Source organism: Schistocerca americana, chromosome 1 (genome assembly GCF_021461395.2).
Source record: "Schistocerca americana isolate TAMUIC-IGC-003095 chromosome 1, iqSchAmer2.1, whole genome shotgun sequence".
Classification (NCBI taxonomy): Eukaryota; Metazoa; Arthropoda; class Insecta; order Orthoptera; family Acrididae; genus Schistocerca; species Schistocerca americana.
In genome coordinates, this window is record NC_060119.1 from 927,939,573 (window position 1) to 927,952,323 (window position 12,751).

The 12,751-nt window shown below is 43.6% G+C and overlaps 1 protein-coding gene across 1 annotated transcript in view; it reads left to right on the top strand.

The window, feature by feature from the left end:
- The window catches only part of LOC124595214 (actin cytoskeleton-regulatory complex protein PAN1-like), a 553,071-nt gene that overhangs the window by 481,476 nt on the left and 58,844 nt on the right, over window positions 1–12,751 (top strand). The gene's annotated exons all lie outside the window — the stretch shown is intronic.

The window sequence follows — 12,751 nt, forward strand, 5'->3', positions numbered from 1 at the left end:
CGTAACTGCAACAATGGAGTTGCTCAAAGATTCTTCTTTAAAACGGGACTTATTAGGGCCCACTATACATTTATGGCAAGAATAATTTCACAATTAGAAGGCTCATGGAGACTTATCTACGACAATATTTCTTTGCTTGCAGAAGTCAAACTGAAAATTAATGAAGCGCGAGGTGAAGTAGGGGAAAAAGTACGGGCAAAAATGCAAACGGTTTTGCAGAACAACACTGGCCTGAAGGAGTTGTGTGCAGCTGCCGAAATACCTAGCGGAAAATCCAGCACTTCTGACTGCAGCATTCCTCACCAACCTGTGCCGAAGATGAAGTAGCCCCTGTCACATCTGTTGGTGTAGAACGTTCTTTTTCAGCGTATGATTTGATTCTGACGGACAAGCGCGACAGTTTTTCACTAGAAAAACTAGAAAATATTTTCGTTATTTATTGTGAAGCCAACTATGGTCAGAATATGTCAAACTACGAATGTATTAATTAAACCATTGCCACAGCTTTTTACGGAGATCTTTATCTTGCAGAAACTCAAAACTATTTGGAGTTATGCTCAACATTAATGTTGTAGATTGCTGTGCTCTGTAACTGTGTAAATATTCATTCTCCTTGTTTTAATGACTAATAAGATGTTCATACTGTCAACACTGTGTATTTTAATTTATTTTTATTTTCTCTGCATCATTTTTATTAGAGCCTATTTTAGATTTTATATAGCCTAAATGAACTACTGAAGGAGCCTATTTTAGGTGCCTAAAACACACTGCCGGCCGCGGTGGTCTAGCGGTTCTGGCGCTGCAGTCCGGAACCGCGGGATTGCTACGGTCGCAGGTTCGAATCCTGCCTCGGGCATGGGTGTGTGTGATGTCCTTAGGTTAGTTAGGTTTAAGTAGTTCTAAGTTCTACGGGACTTATGACCTAAGATGTTGAGTCCCATAGTGCTCAGAGCCATTTGAACCATAAAACACACTGTTTTACGACCTAAAAATCCGTGGTGTACTGATGACTAAATTCCCCGCTATGTGTATCTGTCGTATTTATTAAACTTACGGAAAAACGCCACGAACTGATGCACAATCCAATAAAACGAATCTTCGTTGCACGTATGCTGTGCACATGTGAAGCACAACAACAGTCTTACAATTGAAAGCAGCGCCGTGCAGCGGAGCTACCAGGAAATAAGGCTGCGCGGGTCCAAGTAAGGTCCACTGCTGGGACTGGATATGTTGACTTCGCATTTACAGGTGCAATTTGGCTAAAAAAACAGGGGGCAAAGACTTTCTGATTCGCCATCGTACATACGCCGATTTTTTGAACACCCAGAACATATTTCATTCAATGTTTCTAGACAAATTTACACTGGAAATGCCCCATGTACGTGGTTAAACGTGCTTGGAAGTCGTACGAAAGTAATGGGCTTTGAAAACTGACACGTTTGGCATTATTAAGATGTATCGCTTAAGTCAGGCGGAGCTGCGGTTAGCTAGCTCCTCGCTGAGGCATGCAAAAGACGGACGACGTTGCCTCTGAACAGGGTTCACGGTCAGCCTGCTCAAGCGGGTCATGACGCGGCCATGTGCACGTTCACCCCTCCCACCCGCCAGAAAACAAAAAGTGTATCTGCCAAACAGTATTGTGTTCGAGTTTAATGGCTTTTCTGTAGACTAGAAATCTACTCTGTAGGAATCAGCATGGGTTTCGAAAAAGACGGTCCTGTGAAACCCAGCTCGCGCTATTCGTCCACGAGACTCAGAGGGCCATAGACACGGGTTCACAGGTAGATGCCGTGTTTCTTGACTTCCGCAAGGCGTTCGATACAGTTCCCCACAGTCGTTTAATGAACAAAGTAAGAGCATATGGACTATCAGACCAATTGTGTGATTGGATTGAGGAGTTCCTAGATAACAGGACGCAGCATGTCATTCTCAATGGAGAGAAGTCTTCCGAAGTAAGAGTGATTTCAGGTGTGCCGCAGGGGAGTGTCATAGGACCGTTGCTATTCACAATATACATAAATGACCTTGTGGATGACGTCGGAAGTTCACTGAGGCTTTTTGCGGATGATGCTGTGGTGTATCGAGAGGTTGTAACAATGGAAAATTGTACTGAAATGCAGGAGGATCTGCAGCGAATTGACGCATGGTGCAGGGAATGGCAATTGAATCTCAATGTAGACAAGTGTAATGTGCTGCGAATACACAGAAAGATAGATCCTGTATCATTTAGCTACAAAATAGCAGGTCAGCAACTGGAAGCAGTTAATACCATAAATTATCTGGGAGTACGCATTAGGAGTGATTTAAAATGGAATGGCCATATAAAATTAATCGTCGGTAAAGCAGATGCCAGTCTGAGATTCATTGGAAGAATCCTAAGGAAATGCAATCCGAAAACAAAGGAAGTAGGTTACAGTACGCTTGTTCGCCCACTGCTTGAATACTGCTCAGCAGTGTGGGATCCGTACCAGATAGGGTTGATAGAAGATACAGAGAAGATCCAACGGAGAGCAGCGCGCTTCGTTACAGGATCATTTAGTAATCGCGAAAGCGTTACGGAGATGATAGATAAACTCCAGTGGAAGACTCTGCAGGAGAGACGCTCAGTGGCTCGGTACGGGCTTTTGTCAAAGTTTCGAGAACATACCTTCACCGAAGAGTCAAGCGGTATATTGCTCCCTCCTACGTATATCTCGCGAAGAGACCATGAGGATAAAATCAGAGAGATTAGAGCCCACACAGAGGCATACCGACAATCCTTCTTTCCACGAACAATACGAGAATGGAATAGACGGGAGAACCGATAGAGGTACTCAAGGTACCCTCCGCCACACACCGTCAGGTGGCTTGCGGTGTATGGAGAGGAAAAAAAAAAACAGCGCTTTTTGTCAATCTCTGTGGGTGATAGGCTCGCGCACCATGGAAAATTACACATACCGACGGGAAGGGGTTGTTATCTCACTGAGGAACAAGGCGTGGCACAGGGGCCGTTCTGCCGTAAAAGGTTTTTGCCACGACTGAAATAGGATTACACACGTAGATCGGAATTCATTGGCCATTCTGACGTTATCGCGAAGGAAACAAATCGGAATACTGAAACAATGTATGACAGCTGTCATAAGTCGCTCTTATCCAATGCGTATGCAGAACCAAGTCGTCTGTTATGGCAGCCGTAATTCATATCAGGGTTTCTGTCGTCTGCATGTGTTCCTAGATTTCCACCCAAGTAAGATTTCTTCCCTGTGTAGGTATTTTGTAGTTCCTCTGGTTCCGCAGTATAAGAGTAGAGACGTCAGAATTGTGTTTCCAGCAAACTGCAGGCGGGTGTTCGTAGTTGAAGTTCGTAACGCTGGTTAGTACGTCGGTTCAAAGCCCCATCTTAGCATCCTGATTTAGGTTTCTTCGTAGTTCCCGAAAGCATTTAATGCAAATGTTGGGATGGTTCTCGCAAATAGGAAACGGCCAGTTTCTTTCCCTAGTCTGAGCTTGTACTCTTGACGTCGTTGTCGATGGAACGTGAAACGCTGTTCTCCCTATACTCATGTCAGGTGGACCGTTGGCATCTTGATGTTGCAAAAATAATTGCGTGTACAGTTACCGAAGGAGGACAAAATATTGCCGAAGCCGACCTCTGGGAAGATAAGTTTGGGTTCCGAAGACATGTAGAAATACTTGAGGCCGTACTGATCTCAGTAGAGAAGATACACTGAAGAAAGGCAAACCTACGTATGTAGCATTTATGTATTCCGGGAAAGCTTGTAACAGTGTTATGTGGTATACACTCGTTGAAACTCGAAAGGTAGTAGGGGTAAAACACGGGGAGCGAAAACCGCGCGGTCTCAGGCGTCTTGTCACGGTTCGCGCGGCTCCCTCTGTCGGAGGTTCGAGTCCTCCCCCGGGCATGGGCATGGGTTTGCGTGTGTTGTCCTCACCGTAAGTTAGTTTGTGTGCAATCAATTTGGTCTTATAGGAACTCACCACAAATTTCGGTGTTTACAGGGGACGAAAAGTTATCTACAACGTGTACAGTAAACAGGGTACGGTCACAGAAGTCGATGGATATGAAAAGGAAACAGTGGTTCAGAAGGGAATGAGCCATGTAGCAGGCCCTCGCTCATATTATACAATCTATATAGCCACCAGTAAAGGAAATTGAGAAGAAATCTGGAAGGGGAACTTCAGTTTTGGGAGAAGAAATAAAAACTGTGCGGTTTGCCCATGACATAATTCTATCAGAGATTTCGAAGAGCAATTGGAAGGAATGCACAATGTCTTGAAAAGAAAATATAAGATGAATATCAACAAAAGTAAACCAAGGGCAATGGAATGTGATCGAATTAAATCAATTGATGTTGCTAGCACTAGATTAGGATACGGGACACTAAAAGCTGTAGAGGAGTTGTGCCGTTTGGCCAACAAAATAACTGATCATGGCCAAAGTAGAGAGGACATGCAATCTGTTTTGAAGGTATTTGTTTGTAGTGTAGTCTTATACTTCAGCCAAACGTGGTCATATGCAATTCATACAAGAAGAAAATAGCTTTCGAAATATGGCCCTAAAAAGGTTGTTGGAAAATTAAATAGGTGACTATCTAATGAGAAGTTACTGAATCGACTCGGAGCAAAAAAATGAAACAACTTGCTGAGAGATGGTGATTGTTAACAGGACACATCCTGAGGCATCCAGGATTCATCAATCCAGTCATGGAAATAAGTGTGAGGGTAAAAGTTGTAAGGGAGACCGTTGTTGTTGTTGTTGTTGTTGTTGTTGTTGTGGTCTTCAGTCCTGCGACTTGTTTGATGCAGCTCTCCATGCTACTCTATCCTGTGCAAGCTTCATCATCTCCCAGTACTTACTGCAACCTACATCCTTCTGAATCTGCTTAGTGTATTCATCTCTTGGAATCCCTCTACGATTTTTACCCTCCACGCTGCCCTCCAATACTAAATGGGTGATCCCTTGACGCCTCATAACATGTCCTACCTATCGATGCCTTCTTCTAGTCAAGTTGTGCCACAAACTTCTCTTCTCCCCAATCCTATTCAATACCTCCTCATTAGTTATGTGATCTACCCATCTAATCTTCAGCATTCTTCTGTAGCACCACATTTCGAAAGCTTCTATTCTCTTCTCGTCTAAACTATTTATCGTTTCACTTCCATACATGGCTACATTCCATACAAATACTTTCAGAAACGACTTCCTGACACTTAAATCTATACTCGATGTTAACAAATTTCTCTTCTTCAGAAACGCTTTCGTTCCCATTGCCAGTCTACATTTTATATCCTCTCTACTTCGACCATCATCAGTTATTTTGCTCCCCAAATAGCAAAACTCCTTTACTACTTTAAGTGTCCCATTTCCTAATCTAATTCCCTCAGCGTCACCCGACTTAATTCGAATACATTCCATTATCCTCGTTTTGCTTTTGTTGATGTTCATCTTATACCCTCCTTTCATGACACTGTCCATTCCGTTCAACTGCTCTTCCAAGTCCTTTGCTGTCTCTGACAGAATTACAATGTCATCGGCGAACCTCAAAGCTTTTATTTCTTCTCCATGGATTTTAATACCTACTCCGAATTTTTCTTTTGTTTCCTTCACTGCTTGCTCAATATACAGATTGAATAACATCGGGGAGAGGCTGCAACCTTGTCTCACTCCCTTCCCAACCACTGCTTCCCTTTCATGTCCCTCAACTATTATAACTGCCATTTGGTTTCTATGCAAATTGTAAATAGCCTTTCGCTCTCTGTATTTTACCCCTGCCACCTTTACAATTTGAAAGAGAGTATTCCAGTCAACATTGTCAAAAGCTTTCTCTAAGTCTACAAATGCTAAAAACGTCGATTTGCCTTTCCTTAATCTTTCTTCTAAGATAAGTCGTAAGATCAGTATTGCCTCACGTGTTCCAGTGTTTCTACGGAATCCAAACTGATCTCCCCCGAGGTCGGCTTCTACTAGTTTTTCCATTCGTCTGTAAAGAATTCGTGTTAGTGATAAAACCGTCGTTCGTGTCAATCTCTATGCGTTTATTATGGCCATGAGTTCAAGTTTGGAAAGAGAATGGGGACCCGATTACGTCATCGCATTTGATGGGGAACCTCATTGAAGGCGAAGCGTGGAGACTGCGCTACACGTAGCGGGACTACAGCCGGTGACGCGCACAGGAGGGCAACAGAGGAATAATCCGCTAACACGACAGCGATGGAATTTTCTGTTGGCCAGAGAAGACTCACTATCAGAACGTACCAACCCAATGTCAGTGGTGTTACTTCACTCGTGACGCCGACAGTGGTAAGTGCAGTAAACAGTGGAAAACTACTGTCAGATAGTTGCGTGATTAAACTGGAATTTGCTTCAGGTTGGTGCTCAGTAACCAGAAAGAGCGACAGAGGCGAATAGACGTTCCCCGAGAGTAATGTGAGATTTCGTGTTTTACAATGCAGTCGACGAAGGAAGGTCTCCAAACTCCCCTAGGAACAGTTACATAACTAGTTACTTGATTTTTATATGGGGCAACGAATTGAAGGTTGTACCGACGCAAAACTTTTGGAATCACTCGCAAACAGACATTTATAGCGAAATCTGTTTGGGAAACATAAATCGATGGTAGGCAATAAAAACCTCATAACTCGTAATTACAGTAATTCCATTACCAAAGATGAATCTGAAAGTGCATGGATTTCACTAATCCGTTAGTAACTAGGCTTCTCCTATATATTTACACTTGTAGCAACTTTATCTGTATCACTTTATATTATTTCTGAAGAAACCGGATTTGCTTCTCCTGTAAAATTTAATAAAATGGAGTTAAGAGGTTTACGTTGCCTACCATCGAAATAGTTCTAAAAAGACTGACTTATCCAGGCCCATGGTGACATACATGCAACGTATAACAAACGAATTACCGCCTAAAATGCCTATGAAGTCAGTTAAGAGATGCTCCTTCATTCCTCACTTTCAAGTGTCACGCAATGCGTTGAAACCGATCACACTGTCGAAGACCAGTCGTTCTTTGCGTACTACAAACAGATCGAAAGGCTGAAATCAAATGACTACGAATATAGTGCTAATGAGATACTGTATATGCGTGATTGACGAAGCCGACTATAATAACAAAATTAACGTGTTATTGCCTAACAGTCCCGTTCACCTGTTTTTATATAAATGTTAAAAACAGTCGTTATTGTTCTGCGAGATGGATAGACAAAACAGTATGAAGAGGGGAAAAAGAGCAATTTTTTGCAAATTTGACACGCAACAAGCACTGATCAGGAGAAAATGCTCTTTACAGAAGATTTTCTAAATTTATGTGCCACGAAATTGTGCTAACATCTGCCATCTTTTTTTACCAAACACTATTGTGCAACTTTACAAGGGAATTACTATGGGTAGAGAGTAACCATTCAGAGTACCACGAAATAAATTTAGTTTTTCGTGAGTTAATTGAAATTCTTGGCAGTTTAGACAGAAGATTTTTGAAATTGAACGCAATGAAAAACTTTCGCAGAGGAGTAAAAACTGATTGTAGAGTATAAAATAAACGTTAAAGCTAGTATACTACTTGCTCGTAAATGAATGTGTTATGAGGGACAAGAATGCAACTTGAATGATAGACACGGTAAAAACCGAATTCCGCTGTAGTCATGTCATTTGACAACTGCTGAAGATAATTCTAATAAAATTAAGCTCAACGTAGGGACAAAAGCAAAAGATTTCTATCTGTAGAATGAAGCTTACTTGAGACCCCAACTGTGTGCTCTGTTAGCCAAAGTCACACTGACCTCAATACAGCTAGAGGTTAATGATTTTACATCTTCCCATCTTCCAAAATTTACGCGACAGAATTGGTGTGCAGCTGTCGGTTGATAGTGAAACATTGTAGTCTTTGTGCATTGTAATTTATGTGTGAGCGTTCGGGGAGGGGGGGGGGGAGGAGGGAGATGAACGCTCACTATATCAGTCAGCTGTATCTTCGTGGAACTCGCTGAAGTAAATGTAGACATTTTTCGTGGAATCACTACGTCACCCTCCCATCCAGTTCCGGAGAAGTGATATCTCGTTCTGAGTCTTCTCATCCTCTTCATGGAACTATTTCCGGTGGAGGAAATGTCGATGTGTAGTAATAATGGTTTTTTTGCACACTTAGACCTTCTTTTGTCCATGCAAAAATTTTGTCAGTCAGGATATTCGTAGATTCAAAATGTCGTCGGTGAGCTTCAGGCGTCGTAAAATTCTAGAATCATGCCAGCTTTGCAATGGCATGGTCAGTGGACACCATCGAACTTCGGTTTTGACGATTAATTTTCGTTATTTGCATTGGAAACTTAAGGTGGTCCAGTGGACATCGTTGTAAAATGGAATGGCCAATAGTTTCGGTGGAGGATTCTTACATGGAGGTCCCTGTTTGTAGGCAAAGATTTGCACCAGGAATGTGACAAAGCCTCAAACATTATCGCAACTTGCCTGAAACAGGAAGAGTGTAGAGGAATACCACCAGACCAAAAAGTACATAGTGATTATACCAAAGGTAGCAAGAATGATTTACAAGATGGTTTGCCTGCCGAGAGAGAGAGAGAGAGAGAGAGAGAGAGAGAGAGAGAGAGAGAGAGAGAGAGAGAGAGAGAGTGCGCCAAAATCTCGGCAATTAGAACTTCACGACTTATTTAGAGAATTCCAAGAAATAGTTACCACGTCAGAATCTAGGAGTAACCTTAATGTCCTTGCATATTGCTCCCATACAGACCGAGAAGATAATACGCGGTGCAGTCATATTAATGTGACCACCGCCTGTGTTCGTCGTAGTGTGCAACACCTCTCACAGACCAGCAGTGGAAGGTATACAAAGCGTGTCGTGGGCGGGGTGACGGACAGTACAGTCGTTTTCGCTTTGACGTCCAAAACGGCATGATCATTGGCTAGAAGCATTTCGGAAACGGCGAAGTTTGTAAACTGTTCGCGTGCCACCGTGATTAAAGCATACATGCGTGGCAAAATGTCACTGTCTAAAATAGGCGCCGAGAACTCTGTGATGTAAAAAAAAAAATGGCTCTGAGCACTATGGATCTTAACATCTGAGGTGGTCATCCCCTAGAACTTAGAACTACTTAAACCTAACTAAGCTGAGGACATCACACACATCCATGCCTGAGGCAGGATTCGAACCTGCGACCGTAGCGGTCGCTCGGTTCCAGACTGAAGCGCCTAGAACCGCTCGGCCACACCCGCTGGCAACTGTGATACGTCACTGACCATAGATGACAGGTATGAATGACGGTTGCGGAGACGCGTACGGTTGAATGGACGTGCAAATGTTGAGCAACTGATCGTCCAGATGAACCAAGGGGCTACCTTTCCTCAACGACCGTTCAGCGAACGTTGCTGCGTATGGGGCTCCGCAGCAGGCGCCTGGTTCGTGCAACCGTGCTGGCTCCTGTTTTTCGGCGACGAAGACTGCAATTTGTACGCCAGTACCTGAACCGAACGTCCACCGAGTGAAAATGTGTTGATATTTTTGGGGTTAAAGCGTTCGCAGCGTAGTCCGGCGAGCTCCAACTCGGCGGGCGCTGCGTTCCCATTGGCTGGCGCTTGGGGCTGGGACCTCGCAACGAGGACACGCCGTCCTTGCGCCGCCACTCGCCAAGTATCTGAAGCGCGACGCATCTGTTCTCGTCCTCAAACCCTGCTCTCGATGACCCAGACAGCGCCGCTTCTTACGTATTTCCGTGAGAGCACGGCGAATGCGTGCTATCAGGTCGTCCTTCACTCCACACAAACGGTTACGCAACTCGATACGCAGCGCTGCGAACTATCCAGAACAGCGAGCCGTTGCATGGGGAGTCTCGTCTCAGACGACTTGCTGATCGAGCTGTTTCGTTGCTGTACTAGTAGAGTTCACGGATACGTTTGCGCTCCAAGAAATTGTGGCAGATCTGGATTGTGACTGATTTCTTTCTGTACACCGAGCGGACTCGTATTGGGGACGACAACGCTTCAGATTATCTTCCGATGATCCTGGTTTAAGTATCCCGCGAATTAGGAAAATCGCTTCGACGAATGCAGGATGGTTCTTTAGAAAGGAATTCGTCGATTTCCTTCCCCAATTTGCGATTGTGCTCAGTCTCCAGTGGACTCTTCGACGGCGGACGTTAAACCCTAACCTTCGTTTGCTCTTGTGAAGGCGTCATAAGAGTTGGGAATGCGTGCGGCGTATAGAGAATTTTCTTGGTAATTTAGAAACGACTTATTCATCTGAACCTCACGCCCTTCTTGTTTGAAACGCCTGCCCTTTGTTTGAAAAACTGAGCAACTCGCTGCAGGGGTAAAACATGAGAAGACATTGGGTTATGGTGTAACTTACGTTGTTGTTGTGGTCTTCAGTCCTGAGACTGGTTTGATGCAGCTCTCCATGCTACTCTATCCTGTGCAAGCTTCATCTCCCAGTACCTACTCCAACCTACATCCTTCAGAATCTGTTTAGTGTATTTATCTCTTGGTCTTCCTCTACGATTTTTACCCTCCACGCTGCCCTCCAATACTAAATTGGTGATCCCTTGATGCCTCAGAACATGTCCTACCAACCGATCCCTTCTTCTGGTCAAGTTGTGCCACAAACTTCTCTTCTCCGCAATCCTATTCAATACTTCCTCATTAGTTATGTGATCTACCCATCTAATCTTCAGCATTCTTCTGTAGCACCACATTTCGAAAGCTTCTATTCTCTTCTTGTCCAAACTATTTATCGTCCATGTTTCACTTCCATACATGGCTACACTCCATACAAATACTTTCAGAAATGACTTCCTGACACCTAAATCTATACTCGATGTTAACAAATTTCTCTTCTTCAGAAACGCTTTCCTTGCCATTGCCAGTCTACATTTTATATCCTCTCTACTTCGACCATCATCAGTTATTTTGCTCCCCAAATAGCAAAACTCCTTTACTACTTCAAGTGTCTCATTTCCTAATCTAATTCCCTCAGCATCACCCGACTTAATTCGACTACATTCCATTATCCTCGTTTTGCTTTTGTTGATGTTCATCTTATATCCTCCTTTCAGGACACTATCCATTCTATTCAACTGCTCTTCCAAGTCCTTTGCTGTCTCTGACAGAATTACAATGTCATCTTCTCCATGGATTTTAATTCCTACTCCGAATTTGTCCTTTGTTTCCTTTACTGCTTGCTCAATATACAGATTGAACAACATCGGGGAGAGGCTACAACCCTGTCTTACTCCCTTCCCAACCACTGGTTTCTGTACAAATTGTAAATAGCCTTTCGCTCTCTGTATTTTAGCCCTGCCACCTTTAGAATTTGAAAGAGAGTATTCCAGTCAACATTGTCAAAAGCTTTCTCTAAGTCTACAAATGCTAAAAACGTAGGTTTGCCTTTCCTTAATCTTTCTTCTAAGACAAGTCGTAAGGTCAGTATTGCCTCACGTGTTCCAGTGTTTCTACGGAATCCAAACTGATCTCCCCCGAGGTTGGCTTCTACTAGTTTTTCCATTCGTCTGTAAAGAATTCGTGTTAGTATTTTGCAGCTGTGACTTATTAAACTGATAGTGCGGTAATTTTCACATCTGTCAACACCTGCTTTCTTTGGGATTGGAATTATTTTATTCTTCTTGAAGTCTGAGGGTATTTCACCTGTTTCATACATCTTGCTCACCGGATGGTAGAGTTTTATCAGGGCTGGCTCTCCCAGGGCAATTAGTAGTTCCAATGGAATGTTGTCTACTCTGGGGGCCTTGTTTCGACTCAGGTCTTTCAGTGCTCTGTCAAACTCTTCACGCAGTATCGTATCTCCCATTTCATCTTCATCTACATCCTCTTCCATTTCCATAATATTGTCCTCAAGTACATCGCCCTTGTATAGACCCTCTATATACTCCTTCCACCTTTCTGCTTTCCCTTCTTTGCTTAAAACTGGGTTTCCATCTGAGCTCTTGATATTCATACAAGTGGTTCTCTTATCTCCAAAGGTCTCTTTAATTTTCCTGTAGGCAGTATCTATCTTACCCCTAGTGAGATCGGTCGGAATAGGAAGACAAATCTGACGCTATCCATGCACTCTCCCAAGGATCGCGTTCGAAGAGGAATGTAATGGTTTTCCCCCGTTTTCGGCAATATCTTCAACAAGGGAAATTAATGCTACTTAGGTTGCAACAGGTATTGTTCCCTCAGTTGTAGGACGACGTTGTCGCTGATGTGGTGGTGGTGGTGGTGGTGGTGGTGGTGGTGGTGGCGGCCGTTGCGTTCGCCACTGAATGATAGTTAAATGTGCATCTGTATTGTGAAGGTGACTGTACTGATCTTAGAGCCACGTGGTGGTGTTTTTTGTGTTGTCGACGAGTTTATATCGGGATGACGCGCCAGGGTGAAACCATGTGCTGGCACGTACCATGGATTCCTGAAGAGCGTCCTGTGCTGACTTCTCCATCCAAAAGACGGACCAGCATCACCGTTCTGTAGGATGGTGAGGAGGCTATGCTATAAGCCACCACAATGATGCACCTTCTGGTAGTCTCTTTTATTTATTTTCTCCCTTGGTCCGAACTGGATATCTCATAGTCGAGCGTCAGAGCCTCACCTCAGCTTGAGACCTCGGCCACATATTACTTTTGGAGCATTACTGCACTGTAATATGGAATTCTTTGAAGATTGTCCTTAATTATCGTGGAAGTGCTCTTTCCACCACCAAGATTACCTGAAGTACTGCTTAAACCAATTATTTTGCTG